The following is a 24,890-nucleotide window of genomic DNA, read 5'->3' on the forward strand; positions in this document are numbered from 1 at the left end:
CTTTATGTGTGTTGTTAGTTGCGCTATTTTCTATTTGCCTGATGCGTTTCCCTGATCTTCTGTTAAAATTCCAAGTGTTTTATTTATTTGTTTTTATGTTCAGCGAGATTATTGTTTAGTATCACAGTTTTTAGTGGAATGTTTTGTGTTTTATTGTTTAGTTTATTTTCTTGTTTTAATTCGCTTTATTGTTCTCTATAAACTTAAGTGGCCTATTATAATACTATCTAGGTAGGATATTCGTGGTACATACATATGTATGTAGAATTTATTATTTGATATTTTTTCTGATATTAAATTTCATGAGATTGCCATAAATTTCAAAAGAAGCTCAACTGCTATTTCCTTTCTTCGCTGTAAAATTCCCATTAAGTGTTTCTAGCTATTCAAAACTCGAAAATATGCATAAAAGGCCAGAGGAAAATGGTTTAAAAACCAGACTACAGCTAAGGCTAGACATTCACACACATTTCTCAAGAACAGAGAAATATGTACATCTTGCGCATGTGGTACCCACGGATACCTGTTGACAGAAGTTTTGTCATGAAAAATCCTTTCATATCTTCAGATAAGCCAATGAAGAGTTCAGCAGTTTGTGGGGAAACCCTTGAATTTGTGAGTGATGTTTTTTGTGATTGAGAAAATATGTAAAACAAAAATATTCGCGATACAATTGAGTTTTTATGTGCCTACTCAATAATTATGAAGTCCAGTAGCCCATGAGTTGGAGGTTGTGTCCACTGAAGCGTTTTTTAGCATTTGGTCTTCATAAATCTTTTGAGGGTAACTAGAAACAACAAGCAAGAATAAAATCTTCTCTATAAGTCCTTTACAAGGTAGATAGCGTTTTTCTTCTCTCAGTTACCACCACTTGTAAGAAATGTATCGCATACTTCAAAAGCGCGGTGGTCCGGACTCCGGAGCTCTCCGTTCGAGATTGGGCTAGTTATTAGTCTGGGTCCCCAGCCGGGCTGAGCATCGGCACGGTTCGTTTAAGACCTTCCTCCAACCCAGAGCTTTTTTCAAGAGGTTTGTCCTCCGCTACCTCCATAGGCCATAATCAAAAACCATATCCATGTAACTAAGCTATTGAGGAGCTTGAGCACATAGCACTAATTTCTGATCGTAGCTATACACCATTCTGACATCGTACAGAACCCAAAATGTAGTGCCCATTACCAGTCGGCACCCTCGTGGGGAGTTCAGCCGGAGGGTTTTCGCCGATGCTGTGGTAAGACCGGTTCCTTTCTACGGGATAGTGCTTTGGTTGGATTCTCTTAATAAAAAGATTAAAGCTAAGAAAATGGACAAAATTCAACTACCTGTCACATTGCCAAAACATTCTGGCCAGCCACAGAGGCCAAAAGCACCAAACGTCTATTCAATCTAAGGAGGCAGGACATTCGCATAGTGACTGCAGTTCTCGTTGAACATTGTCTGACTAGATTACACGCAGCTATACTGGGTACAGGGTGTACCGAATACTGTAGAAGCTACATGGATGAAGACGTAGAAGAAACCATTCCAACATCTTCTCTGCCATTGCTCGACTCTGTCAAAACAGAGAGCAAAAGCTCTTGTAAGCCATTTCTTCAACGATCTCGATGACTTCAAAGCGGTGAACGTTAGAGGCCTATGTACTTTTTTGCTAAGCACCAAGTGGGTTACAGGGGAATGGGGATAATTAAAAAACCGCATGCGGTATCTCAAAGCACCGTGAGTCGAGTTGGTAGGTTTGACAGGATACTTTTCGGTAAGAATTCACGTTGAGAAATTCAATATCGCCCTTGATGATTTTAACATTTTTTTCTTGTTTGGGTTTGGTCCTAAGACGCTCTCAGGTACAGACCTAAGCGAATCTTCGCTATCAACTGTTCAAAACATAGTGGCATCACAAGCGGTGGCTTCGGAACAAGCAGAGGAGGTAGATTACTTAGAATACACAGATACAGGCTTCATTTGCTCTAGTGAGATAGCCGGGCGATGTGAACAGTTCTGTACATGAAAGTAATAAAGAGATTGCATATTTTATGGCGTAAAATCCAATTTTTTCTCCAACTCATTTTTTAATTGAAATCCAGCGGTTCTTTTTCAATACTCGATATACTTATTATGTCTAGAGAAATCTAGCCCCACTTTTTTAGCGGTTTGTCCCCATGTTTACATATATACTTTCAATAATTAATTTCAATTCGCTTTACTTTCCCACAATCAGCCTACCATTTGGCTGCCAACGGCTTTCACTGCATCATAATTTATTTTTTTGCTCCATAATTAAACTGAATTTCTACAGTAATTTGAGATAAGTTAATCACTTAAATATGATTGATTTCAAACTTTTCACTTTTTCTATAATCAAGCGCGCAATTATGCAATCAAAATATGTAATTGGCAACATGTCAATGCGGGCAAGCGAATTTCACTCATTCAACCAACAACTGGAATGAAGCATAGAAATCGTACGCTTGTTGCACGTGAACTCTTTTAGCACAAAGGTGATACGAGAGGGAGATTTTAAATAAGTATTTGTAATCAATTTTCGGAAAAAATTCATAGCCGAAAATCAACAAATTAATCACATTAAGTGACACGCAGCAAAAAAAAACAATATATATATATATATAAAGATTAGTTTACTTGCATTTAAACGACTCGACAGTTTGTGGCGCCAATATTACGAACTTGCCACGTAGAAGTAGATATGTATGTATTTGCCATGACAAAGCCCTTTGGTACAAACAATGAAAAATTCAACATTAGCCAGCTGAACATTTGCTTGTCTTCATTTGGCAAGTTGGCCAACTGCTTCGACGAATCTTCTTTGAAAGCTTTCAAGTTCATTGGCCCTTAAAATGAGCTGCGATTTCGTGACTGCTGCAATGCTCGTAAGTGCATTAGTATTCTTATATGAATACATGTATGTACATATGTATGTATGGGTGTGTGATTGCATACAGCCATGGCTTGGTTTGCTTGCATTTCATTGTTGGTGCTTTGTTGTTAGCGATGGCTCAGAAGATCGCTTGTTGGGCGTTTGAGCGCTTTCCGCTGATCTTACGTTGGAAAAAATTGTTGGTACCTACCCAGCGGGAAATGTATCGAACTATAAGTTAACTTGAAGTTTATTAGGAAGGAACTAAAGGTCACTATTATCTGTATATTTTTTTTTTGAGAAAAGCGAACCATATTTCTATGGCGATGGCCGAGAAACAGTCAATGGTGGTTACCTCTCTATTAGATGTCAACTATCTTGCAACTAACTACTCTTGGACATGAGATATTATTAAAAAGAAAAAATATATATTTTTTATATTTTTTTTAATGTTTTATTTATTTACTTAAGTTAATTACAGTTTATATTTGTTTACATATTCTGCTCTCGGTGGTCTCATATTCATATTCACATTCATAACTGATAACCTCCTCCTCTTTTGGAAGCCGGTTAAAAATTTCGATTCCTTTTATTTCAGTTCGAAGAATTATTTGTGAAGTACAGAAAAAAGTGTTTTAAAGGTAAAATTTGTCTGCGGATATTTAAATAGAAAATTGTTTAAAGAAAACCATCTTCCGGTTACGTCTGCATTACTTACTCCCGCATTACTTTTCAACTAGTTTCAACTTAGTTTTGTTTTAGCTAACTACAAGTTATATATGCATTTTATAGAAATCCCGCAAAAAAGCTAACTACGAGTTGTTTATTTCTTATCAATTGATATTTTTTTTCTGCAGGGTTCGTAGGTATATACATACATATGTGTGCTTTTTAGCCAAATAATAATAATTTTTACTTTGTCACAATGCTAATGAGGCTGTGGACTGCGGCAGCTGGGCATCAACATACGCACGTTGTATGCCCCCTATGTATGTACATATGTATGTATGTATACGTAGTCTGCTAGAGCAGAGAGCTCTTTCTTCACATGATTTTACATGCACAAGAAACAATTTTAGTGCTCCTCCCTCCCCTACCTATCATTCGTCTTGCTTGGATGTCTTTAGTGATTTTGTTTGTCTTGGCACATTTACATATTTATTTTTGTATAAAAAAATGCGCATAATGAGCATAATAATTTAATGGTGTTTAAATTTCATCTTTAAATTTGATAAAAAATGTAATGTAAATAAAAAAACAAAACCGACTTCAATTCTAATATAAAAATTTAAGATTATCGTTGATTCATGATCCCATGATCGGATTTGAACCAAATTAGTATGGGACCGTCTGTGAGGTAACACCTTTCCTTACAAAAAAAAATATAGAAATCAGTTAATGTGGTGCAAAGTTATGCGGTAACATACATAAAAAAAATGTTGCGACGAATTGATAACCTCCTCCTTTTTATGAAGTCGAATAAAAAAACTGAAGTAAATTATTTCGGGACTTTTAACCTGGACATACATTTAATTGAAAAAAGGCCATACACTTTTGTTATTTTTAAAAATTTTACCTAAACTCTGGGCTAACTTAAAGCCAGACAAAAATTTTTAGTAGCTACCATAAAAGCTGGACACAATATTTTGTAGGCTTAAAAGCTGAACGTAAATTCTTGACAGTTTAAAAAATTATGCAATTAACAAAATTATGTCCGGTTTCTATATATTGCCATAAATTTATGTCTAGGTAACATTGCCAAAAATTTATGCTCAGCTTTTACATGATTAAAGAACTATATCAGGTTTTTACATAACCATATATTTCTGTCTAGTTTTTATATTAACAAAAATGAATGCCCAGATTTTGCATTATCAAAAATTATGTAGGTTTTTTAAATTACCGTAAATTTACGTATAGTTTTTACATGGAACTCAGCTCTGAAATTATTAAAAAAAATATGTCAGGTTTTTAAATTACCATACATGTATGTATGTAAGTAGCTCCATCTTTTGAATCACCATAAATTTATGTCTAGTTTTTACATTGTCAAAAAAGTATACCCAGCTTTTAATGATTAAAAAATTATGCCCGGTTTTTAATTGACCATACAATTATGTACATTTTTTATGTAAACATAAATGTATGTTCAGTTCTGACTTGCAACTAAATATATCTAGACTTTATAATTTTATAAAAATTTGTTATTCACAAAAATATTTGCATTGAATTTCTTTCAAATCACTGCCAATTATGTTGACCTGGTAAACGGAAAGACGCGCTAAGTAACTTGAATAATAGCGCTAAAATAGCAAAAATTAATATACAACAACAATGTTAATGACATGCGAATAGAGCTTACAACGAAAATACTTCGAAATCAACTCTGCAGTTTATATTTATTTCAACAAAGGCAGCGGGAACAGTTACTAAGGAAATTGTTGCCTTACTCGCGAAACAACAATCATAATTATAATATGCGCGCAACAACAATAACAATAGTAAAAACAACAACATCAACAGAAATAATAAAAGCATAATGACAACAAATTAAGTAGCGCAAATGATAACAACAATCAGACAAAGGCATTGACTTTGAACTTGACAGTCACCATTTTTATTATTACTTAGTCACCTCGTGAGTGAAGGCAATTCAAGAGACCCTACTAGTTTTGAGCGGCTGTTGTCTTTGTAGGAGCTTAGTGTTTATAGAAAGCAGGCGTTCTTCTGATTAAATAAATGATATGCCTTTGTTGAAAAAGTGGGCTATTTAGTTGGAAGATTTTTCCGATCTCTCACTTTACTCTCGCGAAATATGCTGCTATACACACGCAATCCTCGCAATCAGTAATATTTAGGCACACGGCGGTAGTGGGGAACGAAAATTATCTACATAGTTCTTTGACCAGAAGGGGCTTTGACTAGACTTTGTTTAGCAAGCAAAAATTGGAACTATTTGTAGGACGATCTCCTTCAGGCATCAACGTCCTTTTCTTTTCGCGTCTATTTTGCTCTCTTGCCAATAGGAAGGCCGAAACCTAATTGCTCTTACTCTCTCTACTTATCTTACCGGTTACTTGCTAAAATTTTTTATGCATCTTTTGGAACTAAAAAATAATATAAAATATTTCTGTTACATCAACAGCCGCTTGGTGGTGTTGCCCTCAACTACTCAGATCAAATTTGTTCACAAAATAACATTTTTGGCACAGCATTGAAACAGTTTCTGGTATAAAATCTCTTCGGAAAATATTTAATTCTGACGCTGTATAAGAATTCTCAACTCACTTCTATCCTAGCAAAATGTTAATGTTGCTCTTGTTAAGAAATTTGAACTGCTTACTATTTTCGCGCTGAGAAAACCTTTAATTTGGTAAATGAACTAACCTTTTACCTTATCATTTACAACACTTTCTTCCATGCTATCCATACATATTTCAATATTCAAAGCAATGCTAAAAATTCAAAAAATTATTGCTGGTTACTGCCCTGCTTTATTGGACTCGGCCAGAATCGCTTAGGCGGTTACAGTGCCCATTAAGAATGTTGCGACATACAAATCCAACTTCCTACCTGCCTTTGGCTGGTATAATCACAAGCGTAAAGTTTACTGAGCATTCTAATTCTCTATTTCATGTGTGTACATACATACATGCACACACACATTAGTACATTAGGCCGGGTCAATTGGTATGGGAGATCCTTTCGACTATGCGCGTTTAGCACAGAAGGATTCTACGTATAATTCTAAGCAAATTTTCCGAAGAAACCATGCGTCTAAAATCAATTTAGAGTTTGCCAAATTTGCGAAAATAGGTTTCTTAGCATTTTGCTGCAGTGTCGTAAAGAAGTACTTAAATTTTGTATAAAAACGTGCTATAAGGCATGAGGAATCCATCTTTTTCTTAAAACTTTCACTGATGGCGCAAAAGTGAAAATTTTCACATTTTCGTCGAAATCTCGTTTCGCGATTAGGCAAACTCCAAATTGATTTTGAACCTATGGCGAATTTGTTCAGAATTACACGTGATATCCCCCTATGTTATACGCGCATAAATAGTAAAAAAAAATTGATCCGCCCTAATGTACATACATATATCTCAGCATAGTGTGTCTTTGATATTCCTTTTTGTGCATAGTAAATCAATATGCCTTCTTGTTGTGCGTTTCTTTTGTTTCGCCTTTTCTCAGTAAGTGTGTAGGTGTTCCATGCCGTTGAAACGAAAAAATTCCTATTTGTTACGAGATCTGCTTGGTAATCCGCCTGGGAAACAGTAAGCAATTAAAAGTGAATAGAAGTCGAAGTACTCCATTTGTTGATGATTCAGAAGGAGTTTACGTGTAAAATGGAAGATAATGATCTGAGTGTGTATGTATGTAGGTAGAGAGGTAATATACATAGCTCCGTACATACATACATACGTGCATCGATAGCTGCTTTTATAGTGGTACCTCCTGTGTTTTTTCCTTTCGAAGTTTTCATTGACTTGCGTATTAAGATCGGAGGCAGTCAGGTAGATTTTCTGCCGCGCTGATACAATGGACTTACAAGCGTAATTAAATTTGTATGCATTGAACGCCAGCAGGGTCATATTTCAATTATGTTTTTGGTAGTGAGGAACTGTCATTGGGTCAAAGGTTCCTTGAATAGATGAGCGAAGGAGATTGATGATATAGGTAAAAGGATATAAATACGCACATATGTTTATTCATAAATATCAATCAAAATGTAAAAAAGAAAGCAAATTTTTCACTATGCTTTGATTTATGTACTCATTAAGTGATCAAGTGTGTTTAACTCAGTTGCTGTAAACATTTAAAAATCATTTCATCAAAAATCATTGGAATGACGGTTTTTTTTGTTTGCGCCTTAAAATCCATTTCCATACATTTATGTGGGTCTAAAATCTTTGATTTATGGCTTTTCCGACACTTACTTTAACTACGGAAAACTTTAGAAAATTAAACTATTTTTGATGGTCATAAATTCTATTTAATTTACGCACATTTATCTAATTTATACGTTTTGAAGAAAAATTTAAAATTTCGGAGCTAATTTAAGGTTTCGGAGTGAACTCCAAACTTTCGGAGTAGACTTCGAAATTTTCGGAATATAACATATTTATAAATTTGTTTCAGAAATTATTAAAAGTGAAGGATTTAGTTCAATATTTCGGAGAATAATTTAAATTTTCGGTGTCAATTTGGGGGTTCGGAGTATACTTCTAAATTTTATAGTCTAACATATATTGATGATTTAGTATAAAATTTCGGAGTAACCCCCAAATTTTCAGAGTTTTACAGTTTTAAATTTGAATTGCTGCACATATAGTTCAGAAATATTCCGAATTTTCGGAGCATGAAATTTTCCAAAAATATAAATTATCTACAAAAATTTGATGTAAAAAATTAAAATTTTCGCAACGAAACATACTTTTTCTAATATGAAAGTCAAAGCTCAGTTAAATTTACCGTGGACAAAACTTCATCGTAAAAAACGAAGAACTCTTATACATACATACAATTCCTAGTGGTAAATATGCAGTACGAATTTGTTTTTCTTTTCTTTTTTTTTGTCCAGTCATCGGCGCCAGGCACTTACAATTCCAAGCGTTTAAAATTGTTTTAGAACATTGAAAAATAGTGAAATAAATAAAAAAAATTAATTTGCTGTTGACTTTCGGACAAGTGAAACTCATGTTTCGAGTGACTTTTAAAATGCAATTAGTTCCAGGTCTCAAAGCGCAGATGCCGCCGACTCATATCCGGTGGATAACAACCACGACAGCAGAGCGCATTTACAAGCAGACAACTTCCGGTAAACAAACTAATCACAGAGCAAAGGTCATTTTGTGTAGTCAGAGGAGGGGAATGACAATTAGGCAGACGGAAATGATGGAAATAAAACGAGTGACAAAATAAACAACAAAATTAGTGAAACAAATTTTTGTAAAGAAAAAACACCGTGGGCATTCGCTTACTTGAACACCTGGCCTAGTACAACATTCAATGGTCAGGAACTACCTATTTAGTTGCCGAGCCATCGCACCTTTGAACGAGTCTCCACTGTACTTGCAAACATTCACCTATTTTCAACCACACTTTGAAGGGTCATCTACTTAATACCGACCACTTGCCAACAACATGCCATCGCATTTGGTTCCTTCCCTGCGCCCGTACGTGCCCCCTCATGCGTGGCATGCAACAAGTATATCAGCACTTGTGCTGTCGCACGAAAGCAAATCCAATATCTCTCGCTCTCTAGAACAATGTGAAGGGTCATCACATGCTGTTGTTAATGCACTAGTTATTCTTGTTGTTGTCGCCACAATTTATTCATGAACAAGCAATGCATTTAACTGTTATGAACAGAATTGTTATCGAAATCGTTCTAGTCGAACTGCATTTGACTCAACAACGAAGTGACTCAACAGTTCGTTGGCTTTTTTGAAGGGTAACTGCTGAAGCGTGCCGTCTTTAAACATTTTTTATAGGAAACAGTGGTTTACGCTGCATATTTTAAGTGGTAATGGAGACAAGTGTTTAAAATTAATGCATACGAATTTGGTGTTAGTGTAGTTAGCCACTAGGCAGGGCAGTGGAGGAGAGACAAAGAATGTTTATTCCTATGTGGGCAAAGTCCAACTTTTACTTGTTGAATCGTCTCTTAGATGAAAGAGGCTTTACTGGCGGTCTTTGTAGTTAATAGTAGGCATCTTATACTGCAAGGCAGTCTTCCGCGAGGTACAAGCGTCGCTCAGCCATACTCTTCGGAAGCAGTCAGTGGTGAGCTGGAAAGTGCAGAATGGTCGCCACTAATGTTGGTTGCTGATCTTGAGCCTATCTCTGCCTGTCGTTGGTAGCTTCAAAATCAGCGTCGAAAAGCGTAAAGATTGACTTAGGATATCCCTTTTGTATGTTCTCTATATCACTGCGCTTCTCTCGGTAAAGATCGTTAACATCTTCGTATTTTATTGATTTTGCTCTTCAATTATTAAATATGAATCGGCTGAGAACCAAGTTTTACAAGTTCTTAGTTTGCCGAAAAACCTGGTTAATCGGTGCATCCTTCTCTAACGACGCTCCCCATTTGATATTGTCAGGACTCACTGAAGTCTAAAGTATGACAGTCATTGGTATACAAGCCGTAATAGCTGGATCTACGTAGATTGCAGTTCTTTTCTCCTCTTTCAAAAGGACATGGCTCTCTTGCTCAGCGGACATGGAAGAGGAAACTTAGCCCATTACTTAGGGTGCGAATTCCTGATAGCCTCACGTCTACAAAATTTAAAAATCTGATCAAATTTGTTTCGAGTACCAACTGTAGGTCTTTTGGGATTGGACATTCTGTGGCTTCGGCAGTCATTTTTTGATTAACTTAACCCCGAGTATGAGTAGGATACGAGACGTCGCCTTCGAACCTTTTTCAAGTGAGATCTTGACCAGCAGTAGGCTGGCCCGCTTAGGGATTCATATCAGAACCTGAATTGCAGACCAAGCTTTGTAGATCCCTATTATGATGGAGTTATCTTGCTTGCTGTATCATACGCAAGGCTAAGGATCGCTGCTTCCAAATATTTTCTTTTCCGCTTATACTTTTGATAATAGTATGACTATACATCTACACATGTTTCACTCCAGTGACCAAGTTAAATGCGGAGTCATATGTACTAACATTGACTGCAAATTTTTTCTCTCTAACTCCCTTCGGATCTTCCTCTCTCACATTCCCCTTTGATTTGCTCATTCCACTTGCTGCCTCAGACACACTGGCTAACAAAGCTGCCATCATTGAACAGCTGATATCTCATTAGTGCTTTTTGTTGCTGCATTGCGCACCTGTAGTGCAATGCGTTCGTTCATCCGTAGGACATTTTGTGAAGGGGTGATCCAGTCAGTTGCACAAAACCATCACCGCAGACAATTAAAGTGGATTTTGCGAACCACGGGAAATTAAATGCATAAATGCAGTTAGAAACGGTTGAAGAGTTAACAAGGCAAGCCATTGAAGTGAAATGAGGTGAAGGAGAGAGGGGAGAGGAGAGAAGAGTGAGCTGGCCGAAGAGTGAGGAATAAATGATGTATGTAGGTAGCAAAAAGGGAAGCCGAGAAGACACAACGGAGGCGGCGGAACGTATCAATGAAGAGGAACTGGAATTAAAAAACAGGAAGAAATGAAATACGGTAAAGAAAAAGTTGTACTAAGAATCAGCTGGAAGGAGTCGTATAAAAATGTGGAGAGGATCTGAGTCGGAGTGGATGGCACGCTGAAAAGTACTAGGATTAGGGTACTCAAAAGAATATAAAGTAGAAACTGTACGCACAGCTCAAAAAAGTTTAGTTGAAGCGTTTGCTAGTTTAATATCTTCACACGCGCTTCATAGAAATTCAGAGTGACAACAGCAACAACAATGAAATGCATTAATATTATCCCGCATAAACACTCCCACATGAATATCAGCGTATTAAAACAACAACAACAATAGTAAAAATACATTTGCTACAACTGCCAACAACAGAAATACATTTTATATGCAACGCAAAGAAGCAACACGACACTAAGCGTTTGTCATGTAATCATTGACGAAAGTGACAAGCTTGCCCGCTTGCCCGCTTTCCCGATTCCGACGCACACACGCTCACCGCTTTCTGATTGCTTATTGCCAAATTGTAGCGACAAGTGCATAACAGCAAAGTCACGTTGACGCGCAGCGATGTGTGGCATAGCGATGAGCTTGCAACATAGGGTTGCCACAACCATACCCACAGAGTTCAACTGAATTAGCGACGTGAAATGTGAATGCCAATGATGGCTTAAGAACGAAATGTATTGGGGCAATACATATCTACATAGCGTACAGTTAACGGGGAAAATACATAGTTTAGAAAGGAAAGTAGACTATGGAGAGTATCCCTAAGTAGTCATAGGGTGGGATAATGAAAGTTTTCATACATACCCAGAAAAAAAGTCAGCAAAAAAATATTTCTCTCAACACATGATTTGGTAACTTTAACTAAATAATGTAACTATAACCAATTATGTGTTGAGAGAAATATATTTAGCTGACTTTTTTCTAGGTGCAGCAATCTTTTTCAGAAGCGTTTTGGAGCTGAAGGCAATGCTGGGTGTGATTTTGAATTCTCTATTTGATTTTTCAGTGCCACGAGGCTGCTGTGCACGAAACATCAAAATAATCTAATAAGAATTTATTTTCCGACTAGATTTCCCTCACACGCTTCGCTGAGGGTATGAAATTTCTCAATTCTAAATTAAGTGTAATTTATTTCAATGAAACTCTACATACTCAGACTTAGCTAAACTATAGGAAATTCTTAAATTTTTTTTTTAAACCCCTTCAAAATATTTTCAAACGAAAACTTAGCAAAACCTTGTTCTTGTAACACATTTCAATTAACTTATTTCTTGAATTGAAGCCCAATTTGAAGTTTAAACAGGTGGCAGCGCTGCTACATGTGGGTTAGAATAGTAGTAGAAATAAAAGCTTTTCAAGCCCATTTCGATTAATTCATTTAACTTATTAAATAAGTTTATTCTGTGTGTACAAACTAAAGGTGTCTAGTCATTCTTGTATATAATTTAATTTAATTCGGTGGCAGCCCACATCAAAATGTTTTTTACCTACAACCTCATTAAACCTCTTTCGTCTGACACCCATATTGTGATACATATTCCAATTACCTGATTCCCTTAATCCAAGAAAAATTGTTTTTTTTTTCTAATAGGTGGCAACCCTCCTACATGTAGCTTAGAAATAAAGCTTTTCCAAAACCATCTCGATTGATATCCAATTTCTAGTAATTAATTTAAGTAATTGAATTTAAGTTTTACCTGGTGGCAACCCTTGGAAACACCTCAAGAATATTCTAAATGTTCAAACTAAAGGTCTTTTAACAATCTTTCGTCTAGCGCCCATATTTTAATTTTTGATATAGCTTGTGAAAAATAAATTTAAATTTGTCTTTTCAAACAGGTGGCAGCCCTTTTAAAAATATCTTCAAATACAGCCTTTCGACGCATCTTTCGTCTGACACCAATATTGACATACAAATTTAAAATAAATATTTCCTTTAGTTTAAATTGAATTTGATTTTTTTTAACAGGTGGCATCCCTCCTCTACGAGTATGGAATTGATTTTATATACATATCTCCATTCCTAATTCAGTACTCTACCACCAATACTTTCTGAGTTATGCAGTATGAAAAATTCAATTTGTGATAAGAGGTGCCATGCCCCCTTGTCTAATCGTGACAAGAGGATAAGGTATCTTATGTTTTAAGCTGGGCTAAATGACAGCAGTGTGCAAAATTTCATCATAACCGGTTAAGTAGTTAAAGCGTAACAAAGAAACGAACCAACTTTCGTTGATCCGCATCAACTCGTTAATTCCTGCAGATAATCCTCAAAATTTATGCGGATTAGGGGAATTTTCAATGATAACACTGACGGAAATGGATCCTCGGTTCGAGCCAAGAAACTAGACTGCGCCCATCAGACAGGATTTTTGAGAAAAATTTTTGTGTGACGTCACACTGGTGCATTTGCGACAGAGAAATGTCAAAACGCAAGCAAGAATAGAAGAAGAGGTGTGGTGGGGAAGTGTGACGTCATATAAACAGCGATTCTGTCAAATTCACTGAGAGCGGAATAGCGTACCGAGATGGGCGCCACCTATGTTCTCTACATCGTGGGTTCGAGCGATTGCCAAACGTTGTTTTATTTTATTTTATTTTATTGATATAATTTAAATTTCTTAATTTCATTTGTTTTTTATATTTAATTTTACTTTATTCTATTTTAAATTCTTTTCTTCTTTCGTTATTTTTTGGCCTAATAAATCACATGTAAAACAATTTTTATTGAGCTTGGAGCCGTTTTCTATGAAAAATTATTCTGAAAAAAAATAACAATAGTTTTATAAATGGTAGCTACTAAAACTATTGTTTTTTCCATAATATTTTTTTTTATAGAAATTTTTATTTTATTGATTTATATATTTTATTTACTTTGCTTTATTTTATTTCATATTATTTTTTCTTTTATTATCAGTAAATTTAAATGTTTGGAGTTAAATTTTATTAAAAAACTCCACCACAATTATAATTACACTAAGAAAAAATAAATATATATAATGTAAACAATAAAAAAAATTACATGAAAATTCTAGTGGCCGTGGGACTCGAACCCACGACGGTCGGGTAACAATTTCGTTCAGATCAACTGCGCCGTTAATGCGGATCAACGTTGCTGTCTGACTATGCTATTCCTCTCTGCTCGTTACTCACCCATTTCAATAAATTCCTTCCGTCTAATGTAAACAAATCATAACAATTTAACTGATGCGTATTATATAACGTATGCCCATACGAGTACATACATACATATGTTTCGCATATTGATAAGCTGTTGATATAAAATTCTCGTAATCATTGCAAAATAATAATAACGTTCCGCTCAACAATGGCGAATTCGCGTAAAATTGATGGCTGGGAAGAAGTATGACGAAGGGGAGCAGGAAGAAGCTGTTATAGAAGAGGCACCAAAAACACACAAACCAGCCAACAAAGGAATGAACGAGCCAAAGCAGGAAAGCCAGTTGCGCAAGGAAGTCAGTAAGCAAAGTTGTAACGGAAGCCATTTAGCTGGCAAAAGCATCAGTTACCCACCCGCTCTTCTGACGCACGCAACAAAGCGCCCAGCTCTCGCTCCTCCTTCGTAAAGCGGTTGACGCTGACTCACCTCGACATTCAACGTAATAATCGCATCTAACGACACGACAAACGTGCAACACATAAAAGGGGGGATGGGGTGACAGCACGAGCCAGAAAAGTGGGGCTGGTGTTGTGTCGAAATTCGATCTGTTATGGCAAATAAAATTTTCATTGAAAATTGTATCGCATTTTGCCGATGTCAACGTGTGGAGGAAACGATAGAAACAAGTGGTTGGGAGGCGGCGGCAGAGGCTGCGTTGTTGTGCTGCTACAACCGCTCTTCTGGAAAGGTGTATGAACATTTATATTGTAATTGCTGTTGTTGTTGTTGTTGTTGTTACTCAGCTGCGTTATCGCATTTCTGTTTTCCAATTTCATACATTTAAGCTGTCACTTCCCAGCGCACAAGAATTTATTTAGTTACCTGAACCAAGTGGAAGCGGGACAACAACAACAACAATAAAACAGCGAAGGTATTTCGCTTTCGCAGAACTCTCCCAATTCACGAACAAATGCGGCATGCAACCAAGCTGTGCGGCGCGTGCATAACAATCCTGCCACTGAGCCATCCATCTCCCAGCCACCTCAGCCACCTTAGGCATCCAAGTAGCAAAAGGATTTTGTGGCACGTTGCGTGCCAGCCACCGTTTTCGCCTTTGACATTGTTTACTTCTGCTTTGTTGGCGTTCTGCTCTGCTTTGGTTGCCTAAGCTGGCGTGTGGCAAGTTGCTGCTGAAGCTTATGGCAATACCAACGATATGTTGCATGTGTTTATATATTTTATGGATTAATATGGGCACCCAGGTAACACGCGCCCACAAAAAGGTGTCACTGGCGGAGTTCAAGGCGATTACGCGGAATTGCTGAAATTGGTTTAGTGCGACATGAGATGGGGCACAGTGTTGTTTTTTTTTGAAAGAAAAGAAGACAATATCTAATTTATATAAAACTAGAGGAGATAGCAAAATAAATGTAACGGTATTTAAAAATTCTGAGATTTCAGGAAAAATTGTCTCGTTGGGTAGAAGAATTTCATTGATACTGGTTTCAGGCCAAGAAAAAAAACTTTAAACCTTCTATATTTGAAGGCCGTTTTAAAGGCCGATGTAATTCTTTTATCTAATGAGACAATTTTTCCTGAACTCCTTCCTAAAATAGAGCACTGTGCGGCGGAAAATAAGTAGAGGCAGAAGCATGTGATACAGTTGAGTGCTACTTTTGTGTGACATTGTACATATGTATGTATTTATAAGCGCAGAAATGGGTTGTCATAATTCTTAGGATAATCAGCAAACAATAACAAAAACGAAACTAGCTTTTAAACGTATTTCAGCTGAATGGGGGCACTCAGAAGCTAGCGAAATACATATAACGAGGAGATGTGACTATAAATAATATGGAAAGAATGGGGTTGGATTGTGGATGAGTTGGGGATAGGCCAGAGAAAGTAGTTGGTAGCTTGTTAAGATTGTCATTTAACTGACACGGCAGCTGACTGTTTGGAAGATCTGCAGCTGCGCAGCTTCTAGAATGATATTGCAGTCATGCTGATGGTCTTGAAGACCGACTGATTATTTGACTAGCAGTAAACTTTATTCTAACTGGCACTAAAGCTGCGCCCTAGAGCAATAGTACTGAGATACGAATTACTCGGAAAGATTATTTGAACTGAAAGTAAAACTCTCGCCTGTGGGTATTTCCAGCGGAAGGTTTACCGCAAAAAAAAAATCATATACTATCTAGCGAAAAATAGTCTCGCTAGGTGGCGCCACGGTTGACAATGCAGTTGAAACACAGTAAAGCATAGATTTGCAAAATATGGTAGTGCTAGGTGGCGCTAAAGGCAAAATAAAAAATATATTCCACCTAAAATTCATGTTTTATTTGTGTAAAAAATTTGTTTAAAAACAATATTAACCATCCGTTGTGCGAAAGTCTCTACGCCAACCAGCGGAGTCCGCAGGGTTCACAATTAGGACTCCCTGTGCGGTGCGCTAATGTTCGTAAGGATGTTATTTTGGAATCCCAAAAAGCTTCCGAAGATAATCTGCAAAGACTCTGTGCGGACTCCCCTATTCGCCTAGGATTTTGTGAAAAGGACTCCTTAAATCTTCCGACTCAAAATGCTCCTAATTTTATTTATACTTAATAAGTATGTATTAAAGTGTTTCATCATTTATTGTTTTTGAAAAAACTTTACATAAAAAAGTGATTCCCATATTATTCAGTAAAAAACAGTAAGTAAAGCAAATAAACGCCCACATAGACCTTCATACCCTCTGAAGAGTATACTTGGAAAATTCCTGAGTCATAACTAATTTCGTCTTGCAGCCAACGGAATATTTCAAAATGAATAAAAGCAAAAAAGAGCAATGAACATTTATAAAAAAAAAAATCTTTGAAGCTAAGAAAAATGAAAAAACTTTGAAAGCGTCAAAGATGCAAGCAAAATAGAGCGTAAAACCAAACTGGCAAAAAAATTGTTGGGGATATTTAAATAGTTTTTTTTTGCCTATTTATTGTTTGTATATTTATACTGCTTACTTTTTTTTCGAATAAAAAACTTTAAAATAAGTCGCCCAACATTTGTGGCAGCTACGCGAGCAAAAGAAAACGATTTGCCATTGATGGCACACTCTGCTCTCCCTTCGGCTGCCTCACAATCGAAGTTGATTTGGCGCAACAGCAATTGCTTTTTTGCAAATAAATTGAAGCGACAGTAAAAATACGCAGCCGAAGTGGAATAAATGTGGCGGAATGTGAAGCGAAGTTTGGAGGGCGACAGAAATGCATCGGCAGTGAATTGACTCTGTCACAAGCAGAAGATATACTAAAATTAAAGTAGTGCAGGAGCAAGGAATATAAGGACAATATTAAAAGAGGAATAAACCGCACTTTCGTTGTGGCAAGTGTGAGGATTTCCGATGCGCATGAATGCGCCAGCTGTTTGTGGCAGCTATCAATGTGGCACAAAAGCGACCAAACACATTTACGGAGTGTTGGGCAGCGGCAGATAAGAAGATATGCGAAGAATGAGAAGAAGGAAGCAAGAGGAAAAAGAAAAAAGGAAAATGCACTTTCTCCAGAATCTACCTCGCAAATCCACTTGCACTGAATGCCAGTTCGAATGCCATCTGTGCGCCATTTTGGCTACTCCACAATTGACAGCCAGTCAGTACGTGCTTTGAGCGCATAATGATAATGCATGGCAGCGGCAAATCCAACAACAATAACAGCTACAAATTTTTGAGAAAAGGTTACTGCCAAGGATTCCAAACACACATACATATATACATACATACATCCTTAGAAGGCTGCCAAAACCAGAGCAATAGTCAAAGAAAAAACATCGGAGTACTCTGCTGCTTGTGGCCATAATCAGCAAACGCTTAATCTCTTTCAACGATTTACAGCTTTGTGGCATGCCATTTTAGTCAGCCACAGCCATAGCCACAGCGACTATCGCCAATCTCTACGACAATGACAGCGCCAACGACAGCCAGCGAAAGTCAAAGTCAAATACACCAACACGAATCCAAACTAAATCCCAATACCACTTTCGAGTATCTATGAAATTGTCATGCAACGTGCAACATGCAACGTACACATCAGAGCAGACAGTTGACAAGTCGCTAGCCAAGCACTGTTTAGCAGCTACTGAACCAGTGAGCCACTGCATTGACAATTTGACTTCTGCTACAAACTGAAATTACAACAATGCAATCGAACGTTTGAGCTGCTCAACTTTTAAGCTGATGACGGACAGACGACGGACAGTATGGGAGACCAACAGATAAGAGTTCTATGCAGCTGCAGTTATTCGTCGTATTTTAACACACACACACACACACACACACACACAAATATTCTATATACTCGCTTGCCAACAAATGCGTTTGCTTAGCTTTGATTTGGTTGTTGCTCCATTGCACTTTTTCTGTGGCAAATCTGCGATATTCTTTAACAGCTTCGAGTTGGTTGATTTGAGTTTAGTTGGCACTCTCGTTTTTTTCTTAGCAAATTTTATTTTTATTGACAGATTTTACGTATTTTTTTCTTTTACTTTTTGCCATCGTTGGCTTTCTCGCATCTAAGATTGGCAAAATTTTATGCAAATTGTCTTGTTGAAATTTATGTGGTGCCAAATATGCGCAGCGCATAATCGAAATGAATTGTTAAGCAAGTGCAGTAAGGCGACGAAGAGTGTTTGGAACAAAAAAATTTAGGGATAAATGTAAAAAAGTGTTGCATTTCCAAAGGCCTTGAGGGCGCATTTGTAGCGAAGAATTCCAACTACTATGTGACTTAAAAAAAAAAAATTAAAAGAAAAATTAACGAGTATTTATGAGGGAGTATAAAACTCTTAACACTTATTGAAAATTACTAAAAAAAATTTAAAATTTGTATTTGATGTTTTTTTTTTTGATTTTCATAAAATATTTGCGCCTATGCCTTTTTCTAAAATTAATAGGTTATTGGAAAACCGGATTCGTAAATCTCGGTCAAATTCTTCGGAAGTTTATCGCGAACATAAATTTTTTTTTATCTATACAGCCCCATTCTGCTTGTTACCGAACATCTTGTAGCCGAGAAATTTTGTTCCCAAAAATTGTCACCACTTCTGGTAATCGCAATTCTCCCTACCTTGGAAACATTCAGCTCTGAAGTTTCGTGGAAATTCTGGTATGGCGCATTTCATTTTGTTACCTGCTTATGAGATGGTAACAAAATTTACCGGTTACAAAAGTACGCAGAGTGCGAAAAAGGTTTAAAAATTTAGAAGAACTCTATTTACTGGTAGCAAAATTTTTATTACCAACGCAGGGTTGCAAAAAGTGCTCTCAGCTGCACGCCACGCCATCTTTCTGTTTCTCGGAAGTTCGTGGCGAAAAGGAAAAAGCTAAAGCATATACATTAAGGAAATCCTTAAAAAGGCAACATCAATTTTGTTCTAATTAAATCATTAATGAAAATGGTAAAAACATTTTTAGCAGTCCCTACCAGGGGTTAGAAAAATTTATTTATTTTAAATCGCAAAATCTTGACTTTGATTAGCTACTTATAACTCAGCGATTTTATGAATACAGTGTTATCTGGCTGGAGCGAACACCCGATGCTACGAACACCTCGAAAGAGTGAACATGAAAATTTTTCCATTGAGTACTCTATAGAGTGAACAATTTTGAGTCTTTGTAGAGTGAACAAAAATTAAAACCAGTTCCTTCCAAGTTCAAAACTGCAACGACAATTTTAATAACAAAAAGGCTAATCACGAATTGGGAAATCAGGTGTATGCTCGTATATGTTCGTCAAAAAATGCCACCGTTCACGTAGGTGAGCGTAAATTCCGCAGGGTTGTCACTGGCCGCTTCTTTCCAGCAGGATGCATTTCGGACCCCCGTCCGAATTTTCTTGCTGAAGCGGAGCGATGAGCGAGCTATTTTAGCCGACAGTTCATACTACATCCTCCAGCAGACAAAGCCAAAGGTGGAGTAACCAGAAGACTGCACAAACCGCCAGCACCAAGTGCGCCTCTTGTTTTCACCAGCAGCAAAGCAAGGATAGCCATAGGAAAGGTGAAAGCCTCCAAAGCCATTGGACCCGACGGAATTTGCATGCTGATGCTGAAAAATTTGGCTCCTGCTGGAGTGAACTATCTAACTAAGGTCCTCAATCTGTCTATGGTCTCTCTCATCACAGCAGGCATCTGGAAAATAGGGAGAGTGGTTCCACTGCTTAAACCGGGTAAGCCGTCCAACAAAGGAGAGTCTTCTCGCCCGATAACTATACAAATCACCTGACCTCAGCGAGGCATCAGCATGGGTTCCGTAAAGTGCACAGCACAACAATAGCACATGACTCCATAAAGACCCAGATAACTCGTAGCATTAACCGAAACCGCCCCAGTGAGAGAACTATTCTAATAACGCAACTAGAAGACAAACGGTGGGCGGCGAATTATCTGTTCAGCTTTTACATTTCTAAGCTCCCTCAACCACCAGAGGTATTCCCGATTGTCTTTTATGCTGACGATTGCTCGAAAGCTCGCCGAGCTTTCTCACTTCTTTACTGCGCGGAGCCTAACCCCCTCCCCTACAAAATCCTCAGCAACGCTTTTCACCATTTGGACGAACGAGGTCAGACTGCAACTGAGTATTCTCGTCAATGACGAACCAATTCTGACGGTGAATAACCCGAAGATCCTCAGAGTAACCTTCGAAAGGGGTTCATAAAACTACCTGCGGACCCAACAGCTTACCGACAGCCTTGAACGGCTTTCACAGAGAGCTAGTCCCGAGTTATATAGACTCTCGACCAGTGAATGCCTTTCTGAGAATGCAACCACCAGACGTAGACGAGACAGAGTCTGCCTCGGGAGACTCGGACCACCATAGCCCAACTTGTTGAACTCATACCTGAGCAGAATAAATGCTGATGTGCCAAATAAATTCCCGGCATTCAGAGAGACGCCCGCTTACTCGCACCATCTTTTCGCATGCCCACTGAAATCCACCCTGCTAACGTCTCTAGCCTTATGGACGGATTTCATCGAGGCTGCACGCTTCCTGGGTCTACCGCTAATAGAGCTTGACGACAACGATACAACAACAGCAAGAACAAGAAACATGTGTTGGCATTAGCTGTGGGAAAAGAAGACATTTCAGAGTTCTTAAAAATGTAACTTTAAAAGATGCACTGCGCTTTTGTCAAATGCATTGAATGGGCTGAAGTCAATACTACAGATTTTTCAAGCATTTTGACATTTCAGAGCCTGAACGCAAAAAACACACGGTTATAATAACTTTCTTTTATTCTTAATATGTGACTACTTTTTAAAGCAATAAAATGTATTTTAATGAACAAAAAACTCAATCTGGATCTAGTGAACAATCTGTTTTCTATGAACTGGTCTTGCATTAATTAGTTCACTCGACCCAGATAGCACTGTATATATGAATAAATTTCCATAATATGTCAAATCAGATTTCAAGCCAAAATAGTGTCGCGCTTTTTTGTGATTTTAAAAAAGAATTTAATTTTTTTCAAACCCTGTAGCAGCCCTAAAAAGGTGTGCTAGACCACCCGCCCACTCCCTATAGAATGGAGGCAAATGAGGAAAGCTCGATCTTTTGGTGGCATTACCGACTTCCCGTTTCGACATCGATTTTCGGGTTAAATGGACCAGGAGTTCCTTTTTTTAAATTAGACAAACATACATGCACGTTTTTGTTTTTTTTTTGCAATGGACTTCCGGCTAAAATAATGCACTTCCGGTCTTTTTAATCCACTTCTGGTCGAAACCGGAAATCGGTAGTAATTCATATCTTTTCGTTTTCCAATAAAAATATGTTCACTAATTTCAGCAGTCCAGCATGAGTTGAAGTTCGAGGGCCATATAGAGTTTGAAAAAGGCAGTTCCTAGACAAAAGTTTCTAACAAAAGTTACGTATTTTTATCCTTAGCGTACAAATCTGAATTAAAAACATGTATGTCTAATTAAAAAAATTGACTTTAGGTCAGTTTCACCCACTTTCGGTCGAAACCGGAAGTCGGTAATACCCAAAAAATGATAGAGCATCCCTGATTTTGTAGATCATATGCATTGATATGTGATTGACGTCAGCAGTCTTTCTGAGTTAATCAAGTATAATTTTCTAGACTTGCTCTCAATGTGCGATATTTTTCTGTTATCCCTCCACCGCTGCAGTTATATACCTATGTACATACATATTTACTACCTCCAACCAACCATTTATTTCCCAGGCAATTATGATTTATAAGTTTTTAACAAATTTCTTTTCTCTTGTTTATCTTGTGTTTTTTTTTTTGACTCTACAACAGAAATTATAACTACTCTAGCCACAATTACTGCAACTCAGGAATTTTTCAGATTTCCTACGTACACACAAATGTAATTACCAGTTGAACACTTGTGTGCGGCCGCACTCGGACACACAATTTTCCATTTTCCTCGCTGCTGCCGCAATTAGTGTAGCAAGCAAAAAAATACATATGTACATATGTATAAAAATCCGAGAAAACACCTATAAGACGACCTCATTGCTGGTACATGCAATAGCAGACACTTGGCGGTGTGTGTGCTGCATTATGAAAATAAATAGAATACGCAAGAATTTACCTGCTTTACCGGCGTAGAAAAGGAAAAAAAGTAAAACAGGAAAGTATCAGCTTTGGAAAATTTCCTTTCTTTATTTCTGCGCGCTGCAATATTGAGTTATGTGGCAGTCACACCAAACTATAGAGAACTCAATAAAGGCACAACAACAATGGGGTCGCACCAGTGTTGCCAGATCAATAGTTTTAACTGTAAATTACAGTTTTTAGGCTACCTTACAGCTTTTTTTTTTTAATACCTTCTATTAAAAATGACATATTTTTTAATTTCAATATCAATCAATAAACTAAAATTTCTCTTAAGTTTTTTTTTTTTTGTAATTTTTTAGATAGAAAATGGGGCTAAAGGAGCAATGTTTCCTCTTTTGAAACCAATAAGTTCAGTTGCCCTTTGCATTCCAGTCGCCATAGCAAATGTGGAAAGAATATTTTCCCAAATCAAATTAAATAAAATGAGAAGTAAACTAGAAATTCCAAAACTCGCTGATAGTTTAAGAAATAAAGATTTCTGAAAAAAGAAATGTTTCAGGTTGATGCAGTTTTTTTTTTGTATAACTTTTAAGTTATTTCATTTGTTATTTAAATTTAGTAAAATGAAAAACCCTTAATTTTCCAAAAGCTCTCTTAGTTTTTGCAGATTTACAGTTTTTTGGTCGAAAAAACTGACTTTTTCGGGAATTTACGGTGTTAAAAAAAAAAACCCTGGCAACATTGGGTCGCACCTACTTGCTTACTGCTTGCCGCTCTCATGTTGCCTTTCACTGCTTGCTGAGCCTCGTAGTTTGCTCACCCGCTTATCTCTTTTTTGCTGGTAATTTAATATTTCTTTGGACTGCATTTATCTCGCAAGCAATGCAACAACATCGACTTCATGCGTTTCGCTCTTTATAGGCCATACTTAATGACTCATTGGCCAACTTTTATTTACCTTATTGACCTACTCGCTTGTCCAGAACATTGTTGATGGTTCGGAATATGTATTTTCGTAGGACCCGGCTCTACCCTCTTGCTTTTCCTTACCTTCTCCCTCTCAATGCATGCCGTCTGCATTGGCGCATTATCGTCGCCACTTTCAGCAGCCTGCTGTTATAGCTAGGCGTGGCTGTTAGTGCCGGAACTCCATTGTTTATTTTTATCATTTGATGTTTGCTGTTTGGGGAACGCAGAAAGCAAGCGAATGAAAAATACCAGCAATCAATAGACTCGGCCCCGATGAGGAAGTCGGCGTGAGGAAAATAATAGTTAAATGTTTGTTCAATGTATATGTATATGTATATGTGTGTGAGCAAAGCATATCTGTGCCAGTCAAACACAGACAGAATTGGAAAATCACCTGCTTTGGCGCGGCATTCAGTGGCTTCCTCTCACACAGCTCGGTTTGTCTTTTTGCACTATACTCCTTCATTTTACTTTGGCTTGGCTCGGCTTTCCCTTGCCCTCGCTATTCCAAGCGCCTTGCTTTGCTCCAGCCACCCTCTGCTCTCACTCCACACCATTCCATTAAGCGGCACTTCTTTTGTTCGCTCTAAATGAAGTGAAATGTTAGATTTGCGCACTTGTCAATATTTGCTCTAAGTTCCCTGTAGTCAAATGTACTAGTTGAAAACTACTTAACAACTAGTATGAACCGCATGCCCCACTAGTCAGCCAACTATCTTTTTTCCATACAAGCAACTGGTATTTTTAACATGGAGATGTCCTACGAGATGGCAATTGTCAGATTTCAATCGGAAATATACCAGTCTCATACTAGTTCAAAATATACAGAAAAATACTAGTCAAATTTTGGACCAAATATGCCAGTCTCATACTAGTTGAAAATAGACAGAAACATACTAGTCAAATTATGTAAAAAATATACCAGTCGCATACTAGTTCAGAAAAGACAGAAACATACTAGTAGAATTATTGACGAAGTATACCAGTCTGATACTAGTTCAAAATATACAGAAACATGCTAGTCCAATTATGGACCAAATATACCAGTCTCATACTAGTGCAAAATAGACAGACAAATTATAATTTCTAATATTACACATTTTTATTTGGCAGACTTAGATTTGCTAATCATTTCTTATTTATTCTAAGTATTTATTGAAAAAAAAAAAAAATACATAAATATTTCAAACTTTTGAAACTTAAATAAAAGC

The 24,890-nt window shown here is 37.1% G+C and overlaps 1 protein-coding gene across 1 annotated transcript in view; it reads left to right on the forward strand.

Annotated features, from left to right (window-relative positions):
• Nucleotides 1-24,890, forward strand: part of LOC118748453 — a gene marked incomplete at both ends in the record, with an annotated part of 211,032 nt that overhangs the window by 164,531 nt on the left and 21,611 nt on the right.

This window comes from Rhagoletis pomonella, unplaced genomic scaffold, assembly GCF_013731165.1.
Source record: "Rhagoletis pomonella isolate Grant_MI unplaced genomic scaffold, Rhpom_1.0 Rhpom_scaffold_00013, whole genome shotgun sequence".
NCBI lineage: Eukaryota > Metazoa > Arthropoda > Insecta > Diptera > Tephritidae > Rhagoletis > Rhagoletis pomonella.